The 27,912-nt window shown below is 37.2% G+C and overlaps 1 protein-coding gene and 1 pseudogene across 4 annotated transcripts in view; both read right to left on the bottom strand.

Moving 5' to 3' along the window:
• The window catches only part of NKAIN3 (sodium/potassium transporting ATPase interacting 3), a 705,418-nt gene that overhangs the window by 549,819 nt on the left and 127,687 nt on the right, over positions 1-27,912 (bottom strand). The gene's annotated exons all lie outside the window — the stretch shown is intronic.
• On the bottom strand, positions 21,040-25,087 carry LOC108587245 (annotated as a pseudogene).

Here is a 27,912-nt window from a genome sequence, read left to right as displayed (position 1 = left end):
GAACTATCAATGTTATATTGCACATAGCATTGCCTCACTGGAAAAGACATAATTTATGGCAAAGGAAGTGTACCAATAATGACATGTACATGGAATTCAGGCACCCAATCATCCACATGCAGTCAACCTCAGAGACAGATGAAATTGCCTGCTATGATCTCAGTTACAGTACAAGCTTAAAATGAGTACTCTGTGGGGTTAAGGTGTTGACTTCCAGAATGCAGTACACGCACTGAATCAATGGCCAGTATATAGTCCTATGTCCTTTTAGTTACACTACTTGGGTCTTGAAACCAAAAGATAGAAGTAAGACTGGCTCCTTTTACCACCACTCCATGACCCACTTGTAGTCATGCTTCCCATATCTGCAAGTTTTGGCTATATAGGGCTAGAGATCCTGTATCCCAGGAGAGAAATGCTTCTGCTAGAGAACATATTAAGGGTACGATTAAACTTGAAGCTACAACCTTCCTTGGTTCATACAGTACTCTTCATGCCAGCAGATCTATGAGCAAATAAAGCAGTTGCAGTACTAGAGGAGGCTAACTTCCATGATTAGCATAAAGAGTCAGGGTTGCTGCTTAATAATGGGGGCAGAGACAAGTAATACTCAAGGGATTCAAAGCGACAATACTTGATGCTTCTACCTCTAGTTTTGAAAGCAAAATAGAGAATGTAATAACCATGTTCTGAGAACACTGAAAAATGTAATAATTTAGACAACTCTGAAATGAAGATTTGCATCATTCCATGAGACAAGTCACCCAGACCAGTCGAAGAATTACTAAAGATGAAGGGAATCTAGATTGGGTGGTAGAAGAGGGGAGATGGCAAAGACCAGTTGCAACCCCAGGACCAGCTACAGTAATGGGAGCGATAGCCAATCTCCTAGCCCACTTGCATTAAGTTTTCAGAGGGTGCAGCTGGCCACTACCTTAAAGGAACTTCTCTGAAAATAATTGATTTATTTCATCTCTATCAGAGAAGTAAGGACAATTTTTTCTTCTTTTTTTATGAGAGCCAGATATATGGTGGACACTCAAGTAGCTGAGTTCTGTGAAGAGTGGATTGTACATCTCTGAGTCACCATTTCATATCTTCTTAGATTCACTTGCCTCTTATGATGGCTCTGTGATTTTGACCGTCTTCACAGAGGTACCGTTTACTCCCCACTGATGGGTGATCCCAAGACTCAGTCTACACTTCTTAGGGAACAGAGTTCCTGGATCAGACAACCAGTTGCACCTGTTGGCATCTGAATTGATAATGCCTCTCAATCAGGGCTGTAACTGGGGAGAGGTGAGTGAGGTGTGAAGCACTTGCTTTGGATGAACAATTTAAGGAGATAGCAAAATGTCATACTCAAAATGGAATGGGAGAAAATTTTTGAAATCTACTCATCTGACAAAGGGCTAATATCCAGAACCTACAAAAGAACTCGCCAAACAAATTACAAAAACAAACAACCCCATCAAAAGGGCAAAGGATAAGAATAGACATTTTCAAAAGAAGACATCTATACAGCCAACAAACACATGAAAAAATGCTCATCACTGGCCAATGTGAGAAATGCAAATCAAAACCATTAATGAGATACCATCCTCAATCTGTTAGAATGGCTTATCATTCAAAAGTCAGGAAACAACAGGTGCTGGAGAGGATGTGGAGAAATAGGAACACTTTGCACACTGTTGGTGGATTGTAAACTAGTTCGGGGCCATTTTGGAAAACAGTATGGCTTATTCCTCAAGGATCTAGAACTAGATGTACCATATGACCCAGCCATCCCATTACTGGGCATATATACCCAAAGGATTATAAATTATGCTGCTATAAAGACATGCACACGTGATGTTTATTGCAGCACTATTCACAATAGCAAAGACTTGGAATCAACCCAAATGTCCATCAGTGACAGATTGATTAAGAAATGTGGCACATATACAATTCATGGAATACTATGCAGCCATAAAAGGATGAGTTTGTGTCCTTTGTAGGGACATGGATGCAGCTGAATCCATCATTCTAGCAAACTATCACAAGAACAGAAAACCAAACACCGCATGTTCTCACTCATAGGTGGAACTGAACAATGAGATCACTTGGACTCGGAAGGGGAACATCACACACTGGGGCCTATCATGGGAGGGGAGGGGAGGGATTGCATTGGGAGTTATACCTGATGTAAATGATGAGCTTGATGGGTGCAGCACACCAACAAGGCAATAAGTATACATATGTAACAAACCTGCACGCTATGCACATGTACCCTACAACTTACAGTATAATAATAATAAAAAAAAAAAAAAAAAAAAGAATTTGATCACATTGGTTTCTCACTTCTCTCCTTCCCTCTACTGTTCTTCATCCTTTCTTTCTTGATTATATTCCTTAGTAAAACATTATCCTGCAAGTTACCCATCTGATAAGGAATTAATAAGCAGAATATACAAGGAATTTAAGCAGCTCTGTAGGAAAAATCTAATAATCTTATTAAAAATGAGCAAAAGATTTTAATAGAAAGTTCTCAAAAAAGACAAATAAATGGCAAACAGGCATATAAAAAGATGCTCAGCATCACTGATCGTCAAAGATATTTAATCAAAACTACAGTGAGATATCATCTCTCCCCAATTAAAATGGCTTTATCCAATAAACAGGCAATAAAAAATGCCGGTGAGAATGTGGAAAAAAGAGAACTCTTGGGAGGCTGAGGCAGGAGAATGGCGTGAACTCAGGAGGTGGAGCTTACAGTGAGCCGAGATTGTGCCAGCCTGGGCGACAGAACGAGACTCTGTCTCAAAACAAAACAAAACAAAAAAAGAGAACTCTTGTACACTCTTGGTAGGAATATAAATTCTTTCAACTACTATGGAAAACAGTTTAGAGGTTCACCAAAAAAACTAAAAATAGAGCTACCATTTGTTCCAGCAAGCTCAATGCTGGGTATATACCCAAAAGAAAGGAAATCAGTATGTAGAAAAGATATCTACACTCTTATGTTTGCTGCAGCACTGTTTACAATAGTCAAGATTTGGAAGCAACTTAAGTGTCCATCAACAGGTGAATGGATAAAGAAAGTATGGTACTTATACACAATGGAGTACTATTTATCCCTAAAAAAAGAATGAGATCCTGTCATTTGCAACAACATGGATGGAATGGGAAGTCATTATGCTAAGTAAAATAACCCAGGCACAGAAAGACAAACATTGCATTCTCAATTACTTGTGGGATCTAAAAGTCAATACAATTGAACTCATGGAGATAGAGAGCAGAAGGATGGTTATCAGAGGCTGGGAAGGGTAGTCAGGAGGATGGGGATGTAGGTGGAGAAGGTTAATGGGTGTGAAAAAATAGAAAGAATGAATAAGATCTAGTATTTGATGGTACAACAACAGGGTGACTATAGTCAGATAGATATATATATATGTGTATGTGTGTGTATACATATATGTATGTGTGTGTGTATATATGTATGTAGGTATGTATGTATATTTAGATGGAGTCTTGCTCTGTCACCCAGACTGAGTGCAGTGGCGTGATCTCAGCTCACTGCAGCCTCTGTCTCTCAGGTTCAAGCGATTCTCCTGCCTCAGCCTCCCAAGTAGCTGGGATTACTGGTGTGCCATCATACTCAGCTAATTTTGTATTTTTAGTAGAGACGGAGTTTCACCATGTTGGCCAGGCTGGTCTCCAACTCCTGACCTCAAGAGATCTGCCTACCCTGGTCTCGGAAAGTGCTGCGATTACAGGCGTGAGTCAACATGCCTGGCCGATAATAATTTATTTTTACATTTTAAAATAACTAAAAAAATATAATTGAGTTTTTGTAACACAAAGGACAAATACTTGTGGGGATGAATATCTCACTTTACATGATGTGATTATTATGCATTACATGCCTGTACCAAAACAGCTCATGTACCCCATAAATACGTATACCTACTATGTATCCACAAAAATTAAAATTCAAAATTCATCAAATATCCACTGGTCTTTTTTGTTAAGCTCTGCTGTCTGGGAGAACAGGTTAAGATCATTCTAACAAATGTGGCTCAAAGGAGACACATTAGGAGACCATCTAGAGAAAAATGAAAACTTTTTTGAAGGAAAATAAAAAGGGAAAGCCAAGGCAAGGGAAGAAAATAATGCAAAAGAAAACATCTAGGGCTTCTTCACCCTCACAAAACTATAAGAAACTAAAATGTGATTATTTTAGAGGAATAAAGATACTGACTGAATACAGCTATTGAATCCGTAATGAGTATGAATTGCAGATGGTAGATGGCTGGAAGGCAAAGAGTGGAGCAGATGTCTTTATAAGCCCCCACATTTTCCCAGGAAGGTTAAGATCCAGACCTTAGACATGGCAGTGAGGCGGCAGAGAAAAGAGGACTCATTATTCAGGAGTATGAAAAGAAATAATTCTTAGGCCGGGCGTGCCGTATCCGTAATCCCAGCACTTTGGGAGGCCGAGGCGGGCAGTTCACGAGGTCAGGAGATCGAGACCATCCTGGCTAACACAGCGAAATCCCGTCTCTACTAAAAATACCAAAAATTAGCCAGGCATGGTGACAGGCGCCTGTAGTCCCAGCTACTAGGGAGGCTGAGGCAGGAGAATGGCGTGAGCCCAGGAGGCGGAGCTTGTAGTGAGCGGAGATCATGCCACTGCACTCCAGCCTGGGCGACTGAGCGAGACTCCATCTCAAAATAATAATAATAATAATAATAATTCTTAATAAAATTATTATAATGAATCATTTGTACCTGCAAAAGGAAGAAGCAGTTTCCATAGGTTATAAATGTAGATTACATTCAACATGTCCTTGTGGGATATGCATACACATCAACAAGTGCTTTACTGCAAAACTGAATCTTAAATCATCCATAATATGTAACCTACAATTAAGAAGTGAAGGTGTTGAAAGACTGGAGTCTATATATAGTTAACACTAGCTTTTAATGTATCACTAATCACTTTATTATTTTAGAAAATAAAAATATGGCAAGCCAAGATGCTCAGCTTCTTGACAACTATGTAAAAAATTGATGATGATGATGCTAATAATAATGAAGAATTACTATTTATTTAGCACTTATTATAATCCAGACTTTTCTGATCTCTCTGTCTCATCATCGTCATTATCTATTTATCATCTCAAGCTTTACAAGCCTATTAAGTAGATGTATATAATATTTCTAATTAATTCCCAATTCACAGATGAGTAAGATGATATCTAGATCAGTCAGATAGTTGCCTGAGATTCAACTCAAAATACGTAGGTTTCAAAACACATGATCCTAATCCTACACACTGAACGACTGACTTGAAAGTGTGCTGGATAAATGTCCTTGTCAGTCTCTGAATTTCCACTCTGATAATATTTAAAAATTATTAATGATAAATTACTGTGGTATATAACGTGTTTCCTAATATTTCTTGATTTTTCTAATTACCTCTAACCTAAAAGAAATAGCATTTCGTGTATCATAATTAAATACTGACTGCTGACTAAGGCCCTGAAACAAAAGGAACAATAGGAGAGATTTCATGAAATATATTTCTTTTTACCTATATCTAACTCAAGTAAAAGCTTTATAAGACCAGTTGAAGAAGTATTTATTGTACTTAATTGGATCGAATTTGTAGAAAACGTCTAGAAAAGTTGAATCATTGTTCACACTCCTTCAACTCCTCTTATCAAATCTTCCTCATTCATGCGATGAACAGCAGAACTGTTGCTAACTGTCACATGACACATTTTATTAAGAGGTAATTATATACTAAAATAAAGCATCAAAAGAACAGTATCGTTGATTTTTTCCACACTTCCAATTCCTCAATGTAAATGGCAAAATATTTGAAAACTTAATCAAATCTTCAAGTGTCTTGACAACCATACATTATATTTGCTTCACTGATAATGCAACTCTTTTTATTTATACAGTATACAGAAAATCCCATTGAAACAGAAGTAACACGTTTTAAACAAAATCTTATTATACAGCTTAAAATAAAGCAATCTCTGGTAAATATAGTCTGTATCGCAGGCAGGAATGGAGGCATAAAGTAGAAAAACAGAAAATGTCTTTACTCATCCTGAATAGTATTCAAGTGGCTTAATTTTACAAAAAGTCCCAAGTCAAAGATACACATATGCACACAGAAGTACAAAAAGATATTCCAAAGCTTTATCAACATTTATTTCAGATTTTGGTCATTACTGATTTATTCAAGTACTAATCAGTAATTTATTATCTATGTCTAAATATATAAATAAGTTCCTATTATTTCTAATATTAATGAGAAAAATAATAAAAACCAAAATCACATAAGGCTTTCTGTAAAAGCATATAGCAATAAAATTAAATATTTTGGAATTTATTAGAATAAGAAGTCATAACTCATTAATAAATCATAAGTTATATCATCTCCTATGTTGGGGTTTGTTTAAAGTATACTAAAGTAATATAAAGACATTCCTATATTATGGTATTTTTTATTTATTAAAATGTACATTTATTCTGAGACAACTAAACATTTTCTTTCACAAAGAGTATAAGCTTAGTCAAAACTTGATTTGAATTTTATACTTTAGTTTTTTCCTTGAATATATTTAGAGATTTAAATAATCAAGTTTTGACATTAGCCTCTATTTATTTAGCTCTTGATTAAAATAGAATAGAGAAACCAAAGTTATAAATAATGCCTTAAAATTTATTGATCTTTTAATATCCTCTACATATGAAAAACACTTAATAATTCAACATAATAAGGTAGAAAAATTACATAATGTGAGGCTCAGGCAAAACCCAATAGACCCAAGGGTGATAATCAAAAATATTTAACAAGCGGTGTGGCAGTTGTCCCAAATATTCAGAATGTATCCTGGTAGAATATACCACACTCCAGACATGTGCCCTGACTGAACACCAGCCCTGGAGAAAGCAACAAAATAGAACTGATAGTACTTAAAGAGATGTTAAACTCTATGCAAAATCTCCAAACTGCTTTCCACAATGGCTGAACAAATTTACATTCCCACCAGCAGTGTATAAGTGCTCCCTTTCCTCTACAACCTGGCTAGCATCTGTCGGTTTTGACTTTTTAATGAGAGTCATTTTGACTGGTGTGAGATGGTACCTCACTGTGGTTTTAATTTGTATTTCTCTGATGATTACTGATGATGAGCATCTTTTATATGTTTGGTGGCCACTTGTATGTCTTCTTTTGAGAAGTTTCCATTCATGTTTTTTCCCTATCTTTTCATGAGGTTTTTATGTTGTTGTCGTTGTTGTTTGATGGTATATTTTTTTTTTCTGTTTGTTTGTTTGTTTTTTGAGCTGGAGTTTCCCTCTGTTGCCCAGGCTGCAGTGAGTGGCATGATCTCGGATCACTGCAAGCTTCGTTTCCCAGGTTCAAGCTATTCTCCTGCCTCAGCCTCCCGAGTAGCTGGGACTACAGGCACCGGCCACCAAGCCCGGCTAATTTTTGTATTTTTAGAAGAGACAGGGTTTCACCATGTTGGCCAGGCTGGTCTCAAACTCCTGACCTCAAGTGTTCCACCTACCTCTGCCTCACAAAGTGCTGGGATTACAGGTGTGAGTCACCACACCCAGCCAAGGTTATTAGTTTTTTGCTTGTTGATTTAAGTTCCTTATAGATTCTGGATAGTAGACCTTTGTTGGATACATAGTTTGGGAATATTTTCTCTCATCCTGTAGATTGTCTGTTTAAAGATTTTCTTCTGGAATTGTTATAGTTTGAGGTCTTACATTTAAATCTTTGATCCATTTTGAGTTAATTTTTGTATATAGTGAAAGGCAGGGGTCCATCTTCAATCTTCTGCATGTAACTAACCAGTTATTCTAGCACCACTTATTGAATAAGAAGAGTTTTCTCCACTGTTTTTTTCGTTTTGTTTTGTTTTTTGTTTGTTTGTTTTGTTTGTCAGCCTTATTGAAGATCAGATGGTTGTAAACTTGTAGCTTTATTTCTGCATTTTCTATTCTGTTCCTCTAGTTCGTGTGTCTCTTTTTGTACCAGTACCATGCTATTTTGATTACTATATCTTTATAGTACAGTTGAAATTTGGGTAGTGTGATGCCTTTGGCCTTGTTCCTTATGCTTAGTATTGCTTTAACTATTTGTACTCTTTTTTGGTTCCACATGAATTCTAGAATAGTTTTTATTTTTTTCCTTCTTGTTCTGTAAAGAATGACTTTGGTAGTTTTGTAGTAATAGCATTGAATCTGTAAATAGCTTTGGGCAGTATGGCCATTTTAACTATATTAATTCTTTTAATCCATAAGCATGGAATGTTTTTCCATTTGTTTATGTCGTCTCTGATTTCATTCACCAGTGTTTTGTACTTCTCCTTGTAGAAGTATTTCACCCCTTTGATTAGCTGTATTCCTAGGTATTTCATTTTCTTTGTTGCTATTGTAGAGGTGGGAATTGTGTTCTTTATTTGCCTCTTAGCCTGGACATTATTGGTGTATAGAAATGCTACTGATTATTGTACACTGTTTTGTAACCTGAATCCTTAGTAAAATTGTTTATCAGTTCTACTAGTCTTTTGACGTCACCTCAAGGGTTTTCTAGATATAGAATCATATCATCAGGGAAGAGAGATAGTTTGACATCTTCTTTTCCTATTTTGTTGCCTTTAATTTCTTTCTCTTGACTGGTTGCTCTGAGTAGGACTTCCAGTACTATGTTGAATAAGAGTGGTGAGAGTGGGAATCTTTTTCTTGTTCGAAGTTCTCAAGAGGATTTAATAGTTCTAACTTTTGCCCATTCAATATGATGTTGGTTGTAGGTTTGTGATAGGTGGCTCTTACCATTTTGAGGCGTGTTCCTTTAATGCCTAGTTTGTTGAGGCTTTTTATCATGAAGCGATGTTGGATTTTATCAAAAGCTGTTTCTCCATCTATTGAAAGGATCTCATAGTTTTTGCTTTTAATTCTGTTTATATTGTGAATTACATTTATTGATTTCTGTATGTTAAACCAGTCTTGCATCCCAGGAATAAAGCCTAATTGATCATGGTGTGTTAAATTTTTTGATATGCTGCGGGATTTGGTTTGCTAGTATTTTGTTGAAGATTTTTATACCTATGTTTATCAGGGATATTGGCCTAAAGTTTTTGTTGTTATTGCTGTTATTGTGTCTCTGACATATTTTGGTGTTAAGCTGATGCTAACTTCATAGAAAGACTTAGGGAGGACCCCCTCTGCCTCCATTTTTTGGAATATTTTCGTAAGATTGGCACTAGCTCTTCTTTGCATGTCTGGAAGAATTCAACTGTGAATTCATCTCGTCCAGTGCTTTCTTTGGTTGGTAGGTTCACTGCTTTTTTTTGTTGTTATTTTGTTTTTTTGTGACTCGATTTCAGAGCTTGATATTGGTCTATTCATGGTTTTAATCTCTTCCTTATCCAGTCTTGGGACGTTATGTGTTTTCAGGAATTCATCCATTTTCTCTAGATCTTCTAATTTATGTGCATAGAGTTGTTCATAGTATACTCTGAGGATCTTTTACATTTCTGTGGGATCAATTATAATGTCATTCTTATCATTTCTGATTGTGCTTATTTGGATCTTCTCTTTTCTTTCTTTGTTAATCTAACTAGTGGTCTATCAATCTTTTCTTGTTTGTTTTTTTCCAAAGTACCAAGTACCAATTCTTGGTTTCACTGATCTTTTGTATCGATTCTTACATCTCATTTTCATTCAGTTCTATAATTTCAGAGCTACTATTCAACCCAGCAATCCCATTACTGGGTATATATGCAAAGGAAAATAGATCTTTATACCAAAAATACACATATACTTACATGTCCATTGCCTTGTTATTCACAATAGCAAATACATGGAATCAACCTGAGTGCCCATCAGTGGTAGATGGGATAAAGAAAATGTTACATATACACACCATGGAATACTACACAGCCACAAAAAAAATAAAATAAAATCATGTCCTTTGCAGCAGTATGGATAGTGCTGGAGGCCATTATCCTAACCAGAGTCAGAAATTAATGCAGGGACAGAAAGCCAAATATCACACATTCTCACTCATAAGTGGGACCTAAACATTGAACACATGTGGACATGAACATGGAAACAATAGACAATGCAGACTACAGAGCAGGAAGGGAGGGAGGAGGACATGGGTCCCAAAATTACCTATTGGGTACTATGCTCACTACCTGAGTGCAATATACCCATGTAACAAACCTGAATATGTGCTCCCTGTATCTTAAAAATAGTTGGAAAAAAATAAAAACTCACCAAACATTTTAAAAAGTTGCTAAATATTGGAGGATAACCTTATTATTTTTAAAATTATATATGTACAATTTTTTAATATTTAATAAAAAGTGAGCCAGGACTATAAGGTAGTGAACAACAACAACAAAAAATGCTAAACTATATGAGCACAATATAAAATCTTCTGAATTTACTTAGTGTTAAATAAATAATTTCAAAATTAGTAAAGTATTTTAAAAAACTCTGAAGTTGGATATTTTTCTTCTTAGTCTTAGCAAACAACAAAAACAAACAAAAAGCCTAAAGATAAAATAAAATTTTAAATAAAATCTAAATTTATGTAATCCTATAATGAAATATTAATGAATATTAACATCTTGAGGAATAGAAAAACTTTCTAAGTATAATGATAATAAAAATGTGATCATAGGTCTGTAAAATTCCAATAAATAAAAAGTAGTATAATAATAATACTTAAAATGAGTACAACAGATAATATAGGCCGGGCCCAGTGGCTCATGCCTATTATCCCAGCACTTTGGGAGGCTGAGGCAGGAGGACCACCAGAGGTCAGGAGTTCGAGACCAGCCTGACCAACATGGTGAAACCCTGTCTCTATTAAAAATACAAAATTCTCTGGGTGTGGTGGTATATGCCTGTAATCCCAGCTACTCGAGAGGCTGAGGCAGGAGAACTGCTTGAACCTGGAAGGTGGAGGTCGCAGTGAACTGAGATTGCTCCACTGCACTCTAGCCTGGGCAACAAGAGCGAAACTTCAACTCAAAAAAAAAAAAAAAAAAAAAAAGAACAAGTTAATATAAATATTAAACAGAAAGCCCTTTACAAAAAATATTTTTAAAAAGACTTCTGTGACAAAAATAGCACAGAGCACTAATGTGTAATTGATATAAAAAATTACATAAATGCATGAAAAAATGTCAATTTCACCAGTGATTAAATATATTGCAAATGTAAGATTCTCTGTACGGCAGAGAGTAATAATTCTTCAAAACCATTTTTCTATTTTTTCACCAATATTTAGTTCCTAGTTTTCAGCTGGATCTTGACAAACTCAAAATAAACACTACATCTCCCAGTTTCTCTAACAATTAGATTTGTCTAGGTGACTAATTTGTGACTAATGAATGTGAACAGAAGTTTTTTAAACAAAGTTAGAAATTTTTCTTAAAGAAAACTGCATTGTTCCCTTAAATAGAAAGGAAATTCTACTTCCCTTCACTTTTTCACTTTCCTCCATAATGCTGTTTGGACACAGTAAAGGCAGTGGTGTATTAACTTAGACCAAGTGAGTGACAGCAAAAAGTTTACAGCCACAGAGATCTTTCAAAAACATGGTGGAAAAAGCTACTGCCAGACATGAATCACCTCTACTTCTTCTAAACCACTAAGTGAGAAAAAATAAACATCTATAATGTTTATACCACAGTTTTTAAAGATCTCTGCTAAAGGCAATTGAACTTGAGTGCTCAATAAGAAACATGTTTATTTTTAACCTTTTATACTATTAATAATTTTAAATTTATTACATTTAATATTAGTGATAGTGAGATGGGTACAGTCATACTCTACGGGCGAGAGTAAAATCACCAGTTCAGTTTTGTGGGCTGCACACTGCACAACTCCAGGGCCTGTATATATTCACATATATATATATACAGAAATACAACTATTGGCCCTAGATGGATGTATAAATTTGCACAGCCTTTAAAAATATATTTTGAAAGTGTTGATCAAGATTCTGAGAGATTATGATTCCACTTAAATTCTACTGTAATAAGTAGCGTGATGAATAAGTAGAGCTATATTCAAAATTTTGTGTTCAAAGTTTATTACATAAAAGGAAAATGGGAAACAATAATATCTAAAATATGTGGTGAAAGTAAATAAAACAGATGGGTAAATATATAGACTATAATACAGTGAAATCCTATGTCACTCTGTAACATACATGTATTTACAGACAGGGTTTCACTCTGTTACTCAGCCTAGAGTGCAGTGGTGCGAGCATAACTCATTGCAGCCTCCAACTCCTGGCCTCAAGTGATCCTCTCGTCTCAGCCTCCTAGTAGCTACACATGCCGCCACATAGACCAAATATGTGTGTATTGTAGAGACGTGGTCTCTTTGTGTTGTCTAGGCTGGTCTCTAACTCCTGTCCTCAAACCATTCTCCCATGTCAGCATCCTAAACCACTGGGATTACAGGCATAAGCTTAAACGTTATATTTTTGAAAACTATCTAGTCAGGCTGGGCATGGTGGCTCACGTCTGTAATCCCAGCACTTTGGGAGGCTGAGGCGGCTGGATCATGAGGTCAAGAGATCGAGACCATCCTGGCCCACATGGTGAAACCCCGTCTCTATTAAAAATACAAAAATTAGCTGAGTGTGGTGGTGCATGCCTGTAGCCCCAGCTACTCGGCAGACTGAGGCAGGAGAATCGTTTGAACCTGGGAGGCGGAGGTTGCAGTGAGCCAAGATCGCGCCCCTGCACTCCAGCCTGGTGACAGAGCGAGACTCTGTCTCAAAAAACAAATAAATAAATAAAAGCAAACTATCTAGTCTTGTCAGATAATAAATTCAATGCAATGTTAATTTTTTAAAACTCTCTATATACCATAATCCTAAAAGATAGAAAAAAAGCATACAAGTATATATATACACACACACACACACACACACACATATACACATATATATACATATACACACATAAAATATTGGAAAAATCTATTAAAATATTAATACGTTTATCTCTGAATGGTTGATTTATGAGTTTTTTACTTTGTTAATGCCTACTGTTATTTTCTTTTTATTCCAGTAAGCATGTGATATTTGGAAAGTCAATTAAAATGAATACCTAAACATCCAGTAAAAGAATCCTAAATAGAAAAATTATTGCAAATGTTTATGTTCAAATGTCTATATTGCTACAAAAATTCTAATTCGGCCAGTGATGACAGTATCAGCATTGTGGCTAATTTGATAATGATAAAGGAAAAATATCTTGTTTACAACTGAAATAAATTTAAACATGGCTTGAAACTTATTCTAATGGATATTGTTCATGAAAGAGTTTCTAGAAAGTTACATATGGAACAACAGAATTGTCTATTTTAATTTATTTGCCATGATCATGTAAGAATTTGAGAAAAATTCAACTCCCCTTTTCAGATGCACAGTTAGAGACAGGAACACCTAATAGAGGAATATTATTAAGTATTTAGTGTGCATAAAGACTTCATATAAATCAACAGATTCATTAAAATATATTTTGAGACTAAAATAAAATGACATAAAGGTATCTCAATGTATATAAATATGATGTTTTGAAATATAACATTTTAACATTATTATTATAGGTCTTTCTTAGGGTCAGTGATAAAGCATATTTTATAGCCCAGAAAGCAACAGCTTCCAAATATAAATGTATATTTATTAAAAACAAAAGTGACTAAAGTATCTTACTTTTATTTTTATGAGGAAGAAAAGACTTATAAAATACTTATACCCTCAGTGATGTATTTTATTTTCTTATGTTTGAAAAACAAATCTTGGGCATGATCTAACTTTTACATATTTCTTAAATTTATGTAAGCTCTCTCTTAAGAGCTCACATACATAGTTCGTATTTTACAGCAGACAAATTCAGGTGAGGTGAGGACTTCTCCATTTTAAGACACTGAAAGCATAAGCAATGAAATTATATACATGAGTTAAATATTTAGTAGTTACCCATATCAGTTCAACAAGCATTTATTGAATACCTTGTACGTACTCAGCCCCATGTTAGGCACTGAGGATAGATACTAAGTATAAGGAGTGACTTCTCTTTAGAAAAACTTTGGAACAATATTTCATTAAACATTATGGTAACTAAGATAAATTATCCTTGGTTTTACTGTAGTGAGCCATATTGATCAAAGAACTTATATTCTTATTGGAGAAAGGAGACTCATAAATTTCAAATAATTGGATACTGGTTTAAAAATGATTTACAGCCGAGTAATAACTTGTATGGTGTAAATTATTAATAGTTTGTTAATTAAAAGAAAAGAGAAATCAGTGAGCTTCTAAAATGAGAATGGCTCATTAAGAAAACTTGAATGTCAAGGCAGAGCAAGGTGGCCAAATAGAAACATCCACTGATGATCGTCTCCACCGGAACAACAAATTGGACAACTATTCACACACAAAAGCACCTTCGTAAGAATCAATAAGCAGGTGAGCAATTACAGTACCTGGTTTTAGCTTCGCATCACTGAAAGAGGCACTGAAGAGGGTAGGAAAGGCAACCACACTGCCCCCACACCACCACCACCCAGCAGCAGCGCTGTGGCATGGAGAATCTATGTGCCTAGGGCACGGAGAGAGCAGTGATTGTGGGATTCTGAATTGGAACTCAGTGTTTCTCTGTCACAGTGGATAGTAACACCAGGCAGAACTCAGCCAGCACCTGCAGAAGGAGCAATTATGCTAGCCCCAGCCAGAGGAAAATTGTTAATCCAAGTGGTTAGAACCTGAATTCTTGCAGCTCCACCACCACAGGCTAATAAAGTACTCTGTGGTCCTATATAACTTTGAAAAGCGGCTTAAGCCACAAAGGCTGCAATTCCTGGTCAAGTCTTGGTACTGTGCTGGGCTCAGAGCCAGTAAACTTGGTGGGGATATGACCCAGTGAGATGTCAGCAAGGGTGGCCAAAGGAGTGCTTGTGCCACCCTTAGCCCAATGCCAGGAAATTCAACTTGCAGCTCCAAGAGAGGCTCTTTCCCTCTGCTTGAGGAGAAGAGACAGAAAAGTAAAGAGGACTTTGTATTCCAACTTGGGTATTAGCTTAGCCACAGTACAATATGGTACCAGGCAGAGTACTGAGGTCCCTATTCCAGGCCCTAGCTTCCAGGTGACATTTCCAAACATACACTGGGGTGGGAGGAAACAAACCCTCTTCCTTGAAAGGAAGGACTCAGTTGCAGCAGGATTTATCACCTGCTGACTAAAGAGTCCTTGGGCCCTGAATAATCAGCAGTGATACCCAGGCAGTGCTCACCATGGGCCATAGGTAAGACTCAGAGATGTGCTTACTTTAGGTGTGACCTAACACATTCTCAGCTATGGTGGCCATAGGGAGAAACTATTTCTGATTGAGAAAAGGAAAGGGAAAATTAAAAGGGTATTTTGTCTTACAGCATAGGTAAGAGCTCAGGCACAGTAGGGTACAGCACTGTATTAGTCTATACTCACACTGCTACAAGGACATGCCTGAGATTGAGTAATATATAAAGGAAAGAGGTTTAATTGATTCATGGTTCTGCAGGGCTGGGGAGGCCTCATGAAACTTAAAATCATGGTGAAGGGGGAGGCAAACATGTCCTTCTTTCTTTCTTTTCATGTTGGCAGGAAGGAGAAGAATGAGAGCAAAGCAAATGCGTAAGCCCCTTGTAAAACCACCAGATCTTAAGAAAACATACTAATTATCATGAGAATAGCATGGGGGAAACCACCCCAATGATTCAAATACCTCCTACCGGCTCCGTCCAGTGACATGTTGGGATTATGGGATCTATAATTCAAGATGAGATTTGGGTGGAGACACAGCCAAACCATATCATTCCTCCCCTGGCCCCTCCCAAATCTCATGTCCTCACATTTCAAAACACAATCATGCCCTTCCAACAGTCCTCCAAACTTTTATTCCAGCATTAACTCAAAAGTCAAAGTCCAAAGTCTCACTGGAGACAAGGCAATTTCCTTATGCATTTGAGCTTGGAAAATCAAAAGCAAGTTAGTTACTTCCTAGATACAATGAGGGTACAGGCATTGGGTAATACACATATTCCAAAAGTGAGAAATTGGCCAAAACAAAGGGGCTACAGGCCCCATGTGAGTCTGAAACCCAATAGGACAGTCATTCAACCTTAAAGTTACAAATTTATTTCCTTTGACTTCATGTGTCACATCCAGGGCATGTTATTGCAAGAGGTGGGCTCCCATGTCCTTGAGCAGCTAGCTCTGCCCCTGTGACTTTACAGGGTACAGTCCCCCTCCCAGCTGCTTTCATGGGCTGGCATTGAGAGTCTGTTGCTTTTCCAGGTACGTGGTGCAAGCTGTCAGTGGATCTATCATTCTGGGGTCTGGAAGACAGTGTCCCTCTTCTCACAGCTCCACCAGGCAGTGTCCCAGTGAGGACTTTGTGTGGGGGCTCTGACCCACATTTCCCTTCCACACTTTCCTAGCACAGCTTATCCATGAGGGCTTCACCCCTGCAGCAGACTTCTGCTAGACATCCAGGCATTTCCATATATTCTCTGAAATCTAGGCAGAGGTTCCCAAACCTCAATTCTTGTCTTCTGTGCACCCTCAGGACCAATACTGCATGGTAGCCTCCAAGGCTTGGGGCTCGCACCCTCTGAAACAATGGCCTGAGCTGTAACTTGGCCTCTTTTAGGCTTGGCTGGAGTGGCTGGGATGAAGGGCACCAAGTCCTGAGGTTAAACATAGCAGGGGAGCCCTGGATCTGGCTCATTTTTTCCTTTTAGATCTCTGTGCCTGTGATGAAAGGGGCTGCCATGAAGGTCTCTGACATGCCCTGGAGACATTTTCCCCATCAGCATTTTGGTCAAAGCCCTTCCACAAGTCTCTAGGAAGGTCCAAAGTTTCCCACATCTTTCTGTCTTCTGAGCCCTCCAAGTCTCTAGGAAGTTCCCAACTTTCCCACATTGTCCTGTCTTCTTCTGAGCTCTCCAAACTGTTCCAACCTCTGCCTGTTACCCAGTTCCAAAGTTGCTTCCACATTTTTTGTTATCTTTACAGTAGCACCCCACTCTTTGTGGTACCAATTTACTGTATTAGTCCGTTCCCACACTGCTATAAGGACATACTCAAGATTGGGTGATTTAAAAAGGAAAGAGGTTAAATTCACTCACAGTTCTGTGGGGCTGGGGAAGCCTCAGGAAACTTATAATCACAGCAAAAGAGGAAGCAAGCAAGTCCTTCTTCACAGGGCGGCAGGATGGAGAAGAATGAGGTCCAAGTGCAAAGGGAAAAGCCTCTTATAAAACCATCAGACCTTGTGAGAACGTACTCACTATCATGAGAATGGCATGGAAGAAACCACTCTAATGATTCAATTACTTCCCACCAGGTCCCTCCCACAACATGTGGGGATTATGGAAAGTACAATTCAGAATGAGATTTGGGTGGGGACACAGCCAAACCATATCAAGCACCAAGTGGGCTCTTGAGGTTCCCAATTCCAGGTCTTGGCTCTTAGACAGTATTTCTTAACTTGCTCTGAGTCAAAGAAGAGTCCACTGTTCTGAAAAGAGAGTTCTAGGCCTGGAAGCATTCACCACAGGCTGACTGAAAAGCCCGTGGGCCTTGAATAAACATTGGTGGTAATCAGACATTACTTACCACAGGCTTGGGTGGTGGTGACCAGTGGGAGCAACACCTCCGCATGTGGAAAGTGAAGGGAAAAGTGGGAAAGATTTTTTCTTGTTGCCTTGGTGTCAGCTGAACCACAATAAAAAAGAGCACCAGGTTGATACCTAAGGTTTGTGACTCCAGAGACTGGCTGCCAGATAGCATCTCTAGACCTAACTGTGATCAGGGGACACCTGAAGCCATGACGGTTGAGATAAAAGCCTGGATGGTTTCACCACCAGCTGATTCTGGAACTCTAGAAACTTGAGTTAACAAAGGCAATAGCCAGGCAGTGGTTATTGTGGACCTTGGGTGAGACCCAGTGTTGTGCTGGCTTTGGGCCTAGCTCAGTGCAGTCCCATGATGGTGTCAACCCTTTCCCAGCCCTAGAAGCTCAGTTCAGAGAGAAAGACTCTGTTTATTTGGGAGTAAGTATGGGGAAGCAACAAGAGTCTCTGCCTGATAATCCAGAGAATTCTTCCAGATCTTATCCAAGACCACAAAGGCAGTACTTCTAGGAGTCATCAAGATCCTTAGAGTTACTGGGCGTGGGGTTCCCCCTAAGGCAGATATGGCTGCAGTAACCAAAAACTTAGATAAAAACACCCAAGTAGCTTTGGATACCTGGAAAGCCTTCCCAAGGAGAATGGGCACAGACTGCAAATACTACCATAAATGCCTAACTCTTCAATGCCTCGATAGTGATAAACATCCACAAGCATCAAGACAATCCAGTAAAACATGCATTCACCAAATGAACTAAATAAGGCACCAGTGAAACATTATGAAGAGATATGTGAACTTACAGACAGAAAATTCAAAAGAGTTGTTTTGAGGAAACTCAACAAAATTCATAATGACACAGAAGGAATTTTGAATCCTATGAGATAAATTTTAAAAAGATTGAAATAATTTAAAATTATCAAACAGAAACTCTGGAGTTAAAAAATGCAATTGACTCACTGCAGGGTGCATAAGAGTTTTGTAACAGCATTGATCAAGCAGAAGAATTAGTGAATTTGAAGAGAGGCTACGTGAAAATACACAGCCAGAGAAGACAAAAGAAAGAATACATGAGAATAACACATGCATGCAAGATCTGGGAAATAGCCAGCCTCAGAAGGGAAAATCTAAGAGTTCTTGGCCTTAAAGAGGATGTAGAGAGAGACAGAGAGAGAGAGAGAAGCGTAGAAAGTTTCATCAAAAGAATACTAACAGAATGTCCCAAACCTAGAGAAGGATATCAATATCCAAGTACAAGAAGGTTATAGAACATGAAGCACATTTATCCTGAGTAAGTCTATCTGAAGACATTTAATAATGAAACTGCCAAAGGCCGGGGATAAAGAAAGGATTCTAAAAGTGACAGGAGAAATAAAACAAATAATATTCAATGGAGCTCCAATATATGTGGCAGTGGACTTCTCAGTGGAACCCTTACAGGAGAGGAGACAGTGTCAAAAGAAAAAAAACAACTGTTAACTGTTACTGTAGAATAGTAAATCCAGTGAAAATATCCTTCAAAGATGAAGGAGAGAGGAAGACTTTTCATAGACAAACAAAAGCTAGGGATTTCATTAACACAAGACCTGTCCTACAAAACATGCTAGGACACTCCCCTTGTCAATGCTTCCTCTGCACCCCTATGGTTCATACTCCCAGTCAATCTCCACAAAACATCCAATTTCTAGAAAATATAGCATTTGACCGGGCAACATGGCTTATGCCTGTAATGCCAGAAATCTAGGAGGCCAAGGCGGGTGGATCACTTGAGGTCAGGAGTTCGAGACCAGCCTGGCCAACATGGAGAAATCCCGTCTCTACTAAAAATACAAAAATTAGCTGGGCGTGGCGGTGTGGACCTGTAATCCCAGCTACTGGGTGGGGGCTGAGGCAGGAGAATCACTTGAACCCCGGGGGCAGAGGTTGCTGTGAGCCAAGATCACACCACTGCACTCCAGTCTGGGTGACAGAGTGAGACTTTGTCTCAAAAAAAAAAAAAAAAGAAAAGAAAAGAAAAAAGAAAAGAAAATATAGCAATATAGCATCTACCACACAGGAACTCACACAACTGACCAGCCTGAATTGTGATCTCTTATTTTCCCTTCACTACTGAATAAACAAAATAAAACAAAAAAAAGTTCCTCCTCTCATATAAGCCACACTCTCTACTTCTGCTGGAAGTCTTAGCCCCTCTATGTTCAGGAGCCTTGTCTTATATACTGTCCCTCTCTCTCCTGTGTCATCCACACTGTCTCCCCTATATTAGACCATTGTCTCAGCTTTTAACTCTGTGAAAAAGCTTGCACATCTCTGAGACAATTCATGGTTCCTCCTTACTTCAAGCATGTTAGCTGATGTTTCCATAATGACTCTCTCTATTTCTTCAATGCTCTTGCATCCTGGAACTTACTAAAAGCTGGCTTTTCTATGTCCTGCATTTAGGCACATACTTACTGAGAGCTGACTGTGCAACAGGCACCATTCTAAGGTGCAGTTAATGAGATTCACACATTCTAGTCATCAGGAATTGTACCAAAAGCTCCTTTGAGAGATCACATAGTCATTTATACTTTCAAGATTTACCACACTCTCCATTTTCTCTTCTTTTATACAATTGTTGCTTGTTTAAGCAAATCTCATCACTGAATATGTATTTCTCTCACTTTCTCTCTCTCTCTCTCTTTTTTTTTTTTTTTTTTTTTTTTTTTTTTTTTTGAGACAGAGGCTGGCTCTTACACCCAGGCTGGAGAGCAGTGGCATGATCTCGGCTCACTGCAACCTCCACCTACCAGGTTCAAGCAATTCTCTTGCCTCAGCCTCCTAAGTAGCTGGGATTACAGGCACCCACCAACACTCTTTGCTAATTTTTGTATTTTTAGTAGAGACAGGGTTTTGCCATGTTGGCCAGGCTGATCTCGAACTCCTGACCTCAAGCGATCCACCCGCCGTGGCCTCCCAAAGTGCTGAGATTACAAGCATTAGCTACCACGCCCGGCCCTGAACATGTATTTCATGCCTTAAGTTTATCTTCTGAAAAAAAAAATAATGTAAATATCTCCAGATAATAGAAACAAAAAAAGTTGAGTAGTTTTATACCATATAAATGTTGACAATATTTTTTTTGTTTGTTTTTTGAGACGGAGTCTTGCTCTGTCACCCAGGCTGGAGTGCAGTGGTGTGATCTCGGCTCACTGCAGCCTCTGCCTTCTGGGTTCAAGTGATTCTCCTGCCTCAGCCTCCAGAGTAGCTGGGATTATAGGCATGTGCCACCACATCTGGCTACTTTTTTGTATTTTTAGTAGAGACATAGTTTCACCATGCTAGCCAGGATGGTCTCAGTCTCCTGAGATCTGCCTGCCTCAGCCTCCCAAAGTGCTGGGATTACAGGCATGAGCCACTGTTCCTGGCCTATAATTTCTTATATTAAACATCACAACCCACTCTGATTTTCAAGAAGATATATTAGAAATTTCTGAGTAATCAAAATAAAGACAATCATAACTAAAACAGGACAGTAACAGTTCACTCTGCTAACAGTGAACACGCTACCGTTTATTGCTGCAAGGCACCAAGTCCAAATACTAAGTGAATAATCTCCCTATTGAGCCTTGTAATGTGTTTGTTTTGTCACCATTCTCACTTGGAAATTTTTAAGTTACTACCATGTACTTTGAGTCATGTCATACCATTGATACTAGAGATTCAACAGCTTACATGAAATCTGCCTATGCAACGGAAGTCCTTGCAGAACTGCCAAAGCTCTAGCTTTTAATGTTACTTGCTTATTTTGTGGTTTAGATTTGCTTTTATTTTTATTTCATTTATTTTTACAAAAGTTTATTCTTAAATGTGCAGCAGTCTCCAAGATGACACTTCATTCTAACTATAGGTGGCAAAGGATGTTACAGCAGGAAATTCAGATGTTTAAATAGGGTTGGAATCCAGGGTCACCATGCCCTCAGGCACAAGAAACAGCTTGCTTTTTACCAGATTTCTTAATTCCACCTGAGACCAGGGGGCCCTTCCCTGCAGCCTCTGCTTTTAGCTCCTTGAGTTTCTTCTGCTCCTCTTTCTCCTTATGCTGGAAAATGTTATCTCCTCGCCCATCTCCTTAGCCTGCTTCTTGGGCTGTTTTGGGGGCTTCTTGCCAGCTTCATGGCCAGACATGATGCCTCTCCCACCAGTTTTACCCTTGTGTTAAGTTAATGTCCATGTTGGTATGGAAAATGATGTATAAGGATGAAATTCCATCTCAATTTGTCTCCACCGGCATAAACATAAATGGCAGCATAATCTTGACATCCAACTCCGCAACTATTAAAGTTTCCCTGATTTTTATAAGTTCTGTGCTTCCCACATCCAAGCTGCTTCTGCTCCCTTTGTTCTCCTCCTACTTGCCTTTCTTCCTTCCTTTGCCACAGTAGCACAAGACAGCTGATCCGCAGGATTCTGGCAGATGCCCTAGCGCCGACTCCAGGGCAATGATGTGAATGTAAACTAGCATCTGTAAGCGCTCGTTACAAACTGTAGGTAATTGAGAGTTAGTCTTATATAAAATTTATCATCTATTTTCCTAAGACTGAGGAGCAGGGAGTGTGATCTAGTGGATAGAGAACTAATTGGGAGTCAAGAGACTCAGATTCCATTCTGAGTTCCATTATAGTTGTGGTTTCTGAATCTGAGCAATTAGAGGCAACCTCTATTTCAACTGTCCTCCCTATAAATTGTATATACTACTTATCACTACAACTCTCTGCAGAATTTGAAAGATCTAAGTGAGTTATTACCTGTAGAGTGGCTTGTGCTCCTGAGGAAAACAAAGTACATACTTCAAGATAGAATTCCTTTAATTTAAACAAAATAAACAACTCTAATATTATCACATCTTTGTTCCACCACCACCACCAACAAAAAAAGGTGAATTTTAGAAGCTTTGGTTTGTTGTGTGTTTTTTTTTTTTTTAAGGAAAAAGATAATAAAAGGCACAAATGAGATGATAAAGTTTATTTTCTACTCTAATTAAATATCAGGATGGTAGCAAGGATCAGTGGTCCTTCGAGCATTGAGGCCAGTGGCATTCCTATTAAACCTTAAAGCCTTAAAGATCTGTGATGGCACCACTGATAACAGACACACCACTTCTGTACTGGGAGAGTTTTAAGATGATTCCTCTAGAACACCCCAAAGAACAACCCAAATATCCCAATAACTTAAATAATATTTTGTTGACATCTGTTGTGCATAATAAATTGTTAAAAACTGTATGTATCTCACTGCCTGCTCAAGGGCTTTTGTCCTTTCTCCCTCTGATGATCAACTGAGGTCAAGGAAGTACAGGCATCACAATCACTTGGTATAACAAATACCAAAGTAAGTCGTTATAACCTGGTACCTGGAAAATAAAGCCATAGTAAGAAGTTTCTCTGAAGAGATAGGTAGGAGACATTTTCCTAATAGTGATTAACACAAGAAAAGTTACAGGGGAAAAATAATGAAGAAAGTGTCATAGGAGTAAAGTGTAAATTTTGTAATTTGGTTTGGCAGAATAGACAGGGTAAGTAGGGCTAAAATTATCAGTTTATTAATTAGTAGAAAGTTAACACACACATCAAATTTATTCTACTATAAATTAAGAGCCACAATTGTTTAAGCAAATAAGTGAAATAAAAATACTATGATAAACACATTGTTATCTTAAGCTATGAAGTACCCAGGAAATACCCTGTCCTTTTAATACAAGGAATATCTGAGAATTAATTCTGTAAATTAATTTATATTACAGTATAAGCTGCCTTTGTAAGAAAAGCCTAAATTTTTCATTGTATAATTGTCTTGAAGAGCGCTGATACACTGAGAATAGACTTAGGCACCGGGTTGTGGTCTAGCCATATAAGAACGGGGCTTTTGAGGGGTCTTTTCTAAACTGTGATGCCTAAGATTCTAAAAGGGAAATAATCACACAAGGGAAGCTTCTATAACGGAAACAATCGCCTTTGTGCATACGGGTCTTCTGAGGATAAAAATAAAGTAGCTCTAAGAGAGTGTGTGTGTGCATGTGTGTGTGTGAGAGATAATTAACACTAGCCATTACACTAAAGGATTATTAAGGTTTTCCCTGTAAGTACTGATGTCTGTATAGTGTGCTATCAAAATCACATGGTAGTACATTTTTAAAATCCTCCTTTTCCTTCAAAATAAATTGCCACATTTCTATAATTCTGGTAGCTCATAAAGTAATAAATCTGGAGACTTAAGACTCACTATATGGGTGATTTAAATACACATTTTAGAATTTTTTTTAAACATGAAAATTCATCAGTGTCTTTGAAAGAATAATTAACATGTAAAAATAGGTATGCAACTACTTTTTTAATTTAATAAACAGAACCTCTATTGATCAATTGCTCAGGTATTTCTATCTGCTAATATGTATATCTAATTGAGCTGTATATCTACTTACCACTTCAGAGAAGCTTCTTAAGATATCTATCGAATTAAGATATATGTGTAATTAAGATATGTATCTAATGAAGATAGATATCAGGATATATATGTATGTGTGTGGATATGTGGATGTGTGTAGAACTTTGGATAAATATCTTTATTAAAATTGAAAACAATGTTCCAGAATTTACATAAGCATCTACAAAAAAAAAAAAAAAAAAAACACCTCTGATATTTAGATATTTAGATATAAATAAATTCTCTTGCTTCAATAATTTTAAATCTCTACAATGGGACCATTCTCAATTTGTCTGTTTCATATACTTTTTTTCATGAATTCTTAAAAATATTACCAAATACACAGCGCCTCTGCCTGGCCTCCGCCCCGTCTGGGAAGTGAGGACCCCCTCTGCCAGGCCGCCCAACTGTCTGGGAAGTGAGGAACGCCTCTGCTCTGCTCCGGCACAGCCTGGGAAGTGAGGAATGCCTCTGCTGGGCTGCCCAACCGTCTGGGAAGTGAGGAGTGCCACTGCTGGGCTGCCCAGCCGTCTGGGAAGTGAGGAGTGCCACTGCCCAGCCGCTGCACCCTCTGGAAAGTGAGGAGCCTCTGCCAGGCTGCCATCCCATATGGGAAGTGAGGCGCATCTCTGCCTGGCGGCCGCACTGCCTAAGCAGTGACGAGTGCCTGGGCTCAGCCGCCCGGCCCCACCGTCTGGGAAGTGAGGAGTGCCACTGCTTGACCACCTCTCTGTCTGGGAAGTGAGGAGCGCCTTTGCCTGGCCGCTGTGCAACCCTCCAACTGTGAAGTGGTAGCCTTGTGTGTGATCTTTATGCCCTCCCCAGGTTTGCATTTTTGACATTAAAGTTTACTTTTAAATTAAAAAAAAAAAAATTACCAAATACAGCAAGAAAAAAAAAAATAGTAACTCACCAAGAACAAATGTAATTTTTCCCATGTGTGCACAGCTGGTTTAACATCCAAAGGTTAATAAATGTAGTATTATCTAAATGTAACATAGCTAAATATATTACCTAAATGTAACAAAGAGAAAAACTGTAAGATTATCTTAGTAAAGGAAGAAAAACCATTTAACAAGATTCAGCACCATTCATGATTTTTAAAAAATGCAATGCGAAATGGAGGAAAACGTCTTCAACCTGATAAAGGGTATCTATGAAAAATGTAAAACTAACTTCATATTTAATGATGAAAAACAGAATGTTTTCTCCTGAAATTGGGAAAAAGTCAAAGAATGTCCACTCTCACCGCTGCAAGTATAGCAAGACAAAAAAAAAAAAAAAAATACATGAAAGGCACATGTTAGAATGGAAGTAACAATAGTGCATTTATTTGCATATGACATGGTGTATGTAGAAAATCTTAAAGAACCTAATATAAAGCTTCCTAAAGCTAATGAGTTTAACAAATTCTCAAGATATAAAACTAACATGCAAAAATCAACTTTTCATACACTGGAAATAAACAACCTGACAATAAAATCAAATGTTAATTAACTATACCACGTACCATAAAAAGAAAAACACTTAGAAATAAATTCAACAAAAAGATGTGCAATGCCTGTGAGCTGAAAACTCTAAAGCTTTGCTTTAAAAGTTAAAGAAGGCTTATCTAAATGGAGATATATACTTTTTTATTAATTTGAAAATTCACCATTTTTAAGAGGTCAGTTCTTCTAGAATTGACTATAAATTGAATATATTCAGAATCAAAATCCTAGCAGTGTCTATATAAGAATTTGACAAGCCAATGTTAATATTTGTATGGAAAGGCAAATAATCTAGAATAGTTTACTTTTTTTTTAATAAAAAACAAAATCAGATGAATCAAATTAGCTGGTATTTAAGATTTACAATAAAAGCACTCTAAGGGGTATGAGATTGGCATAAAGATTGACATATAGATCAATTAAAAGGAACTTTGAGTCCAGAAATACACCCACAATTATTATGTTGTAGATGGGTTTTCAACAAAGATACCAAGGAAATTCAATGAAATGAAGATTGTGTTTTCAATAAATGGATTCTGAATAAATGAATATCTCTGTAGAAAAAAACGCTGACCCTTTCCTCATACTATACACAAAAAGTACACAAACCTGATTATCAACGTAAATATAAGAGCTAAAACTATAAAGCTTTTAGAAGAAAATCTGGGAGAAATCTTTATGAATTTCCTCAATACCAACCATGGAATATTACATTACAAATGAAAACACTTTAGTTCTTTAAGAAAAATCGTGGGTATTCAATACTCTGGTGTCTCTTCATAAACTAACAATGTTTCATTTACATTTTCCACTATCTATGACCAGGGATTCTACTGATATTTAAAGTAGATTCCTGCACTGTGTTAATCTTTCTTAACCTTTCACTTCAACTTTCATGCCAATAAACCAACACTGCTGCACATTGTCAACATGAAGATTTGTGCTGCTGTTACAGTCCAGGAGACTGAGAATGCTGAATATAAAATTAATTTTCCTTATCTCTAAGTCATATAGTTTATTTGTAGTATTTTTGAAGAGGGTGGTTAAAATATTTTAAAAATTCTAATCTGCAGTTTTAAAAGATGACGAGACCATATGAATTATAATGATAAAAATGGAAAGACAGTTACCAAAAATATTTGCTTCTCTGTTCATCTTGACAAATAGATGCAACACTCTGACAGCTAATCAACACAGGTTTTCTTTTTTTCATACTATATCTATCCTGTTCCAGAATGACCTATTAATTTTAATTGCTTTGCTAGGCTCCCATTTAATGGTTCAATGAATATAATACATTTTTGCTTTTCTTTGCATAATGAAGTGGCCAGGTAAGCGAGATAACTTTTTGAAGTTAATACAGCCAAAATATAAATATAGCCAAAATAAAATACAAAATAAAAAAAATATATAAAATACAGCAAAAAATTTCAATATTTCAACTTCCCATTACTACTAGTAATAAAACTTATCTAAATTATGTTCATAAACTTACAAATTGGCAATAAAAGTGAGCTTCACTCCACTACAGAAATCTCCTTCAAATCATGCACATTTTTGAAAGTTTATAGTTAGCAAAATGCTCTTTATGATGATATAATAAATGTATTTCTCTTTGTTACATGTTTATGTGGTTTTAAATTATTGTGAAGCCAAGTGATTGCCAATAAATACTTAACTTCTACTCAGAGTAAAATGACCAGTAATAACAATTTCAAAAGCATGGAGTTTTCCTACACATTTTTTTCATAGTCTTATTCTATTACAATGTTGAGATATTTGGCGGCTCTGATATTTTATCAATTTTTTTCTTCTACTAAATACTTTTTAGGGCTTTAATTAGAACTTTCTTATGTTGTCTAGTGAATGTTTTATTGTTGTTGTTGTTGTTGTCATTGAGAGAGGGTCAGAGATTAACACACCAAAGATAAATTATTCCAGTTGAGACAGAATGAGCCGAGTACCAATATTATTTAGTGAAACATGACAAGATGTGTGTGACATTTTTGATACTATGTATATTTCCTAAATGAGTCTAATATTTTTCACAAACACACACGTGCGCGTGCACACACACACATTCATCTTCATAATGCATTAAACAATGAGAGATTTCAAAAACTTAGATAACGTTTCTTATTATCCATTGTGATCTGCAAATTGTATTTCAAAAACTGCCATTTGCCCTTACATCATTTCCTTTATTTTCATAAAATCTATTTTAAAATAATATTACATAT

Source organism: Papio anubis, chromosome 8 (genome assembly GCF_008728515.1).
Source record: "Papio anubis isolate 15944 chromosome 8, Panubis1.0, whole genome shotgun sequence".
Taxonomy (NCBI): Eukaryota; Metazoa; Chordata; class Mammalia; order Primates; family Cercopithecidae; genus Papio; species Papio anubis.
Note: the sequence above shows the minus strand (reverse complement) of the source record. Positions and strands in the feature narration are given on the sequence as shown.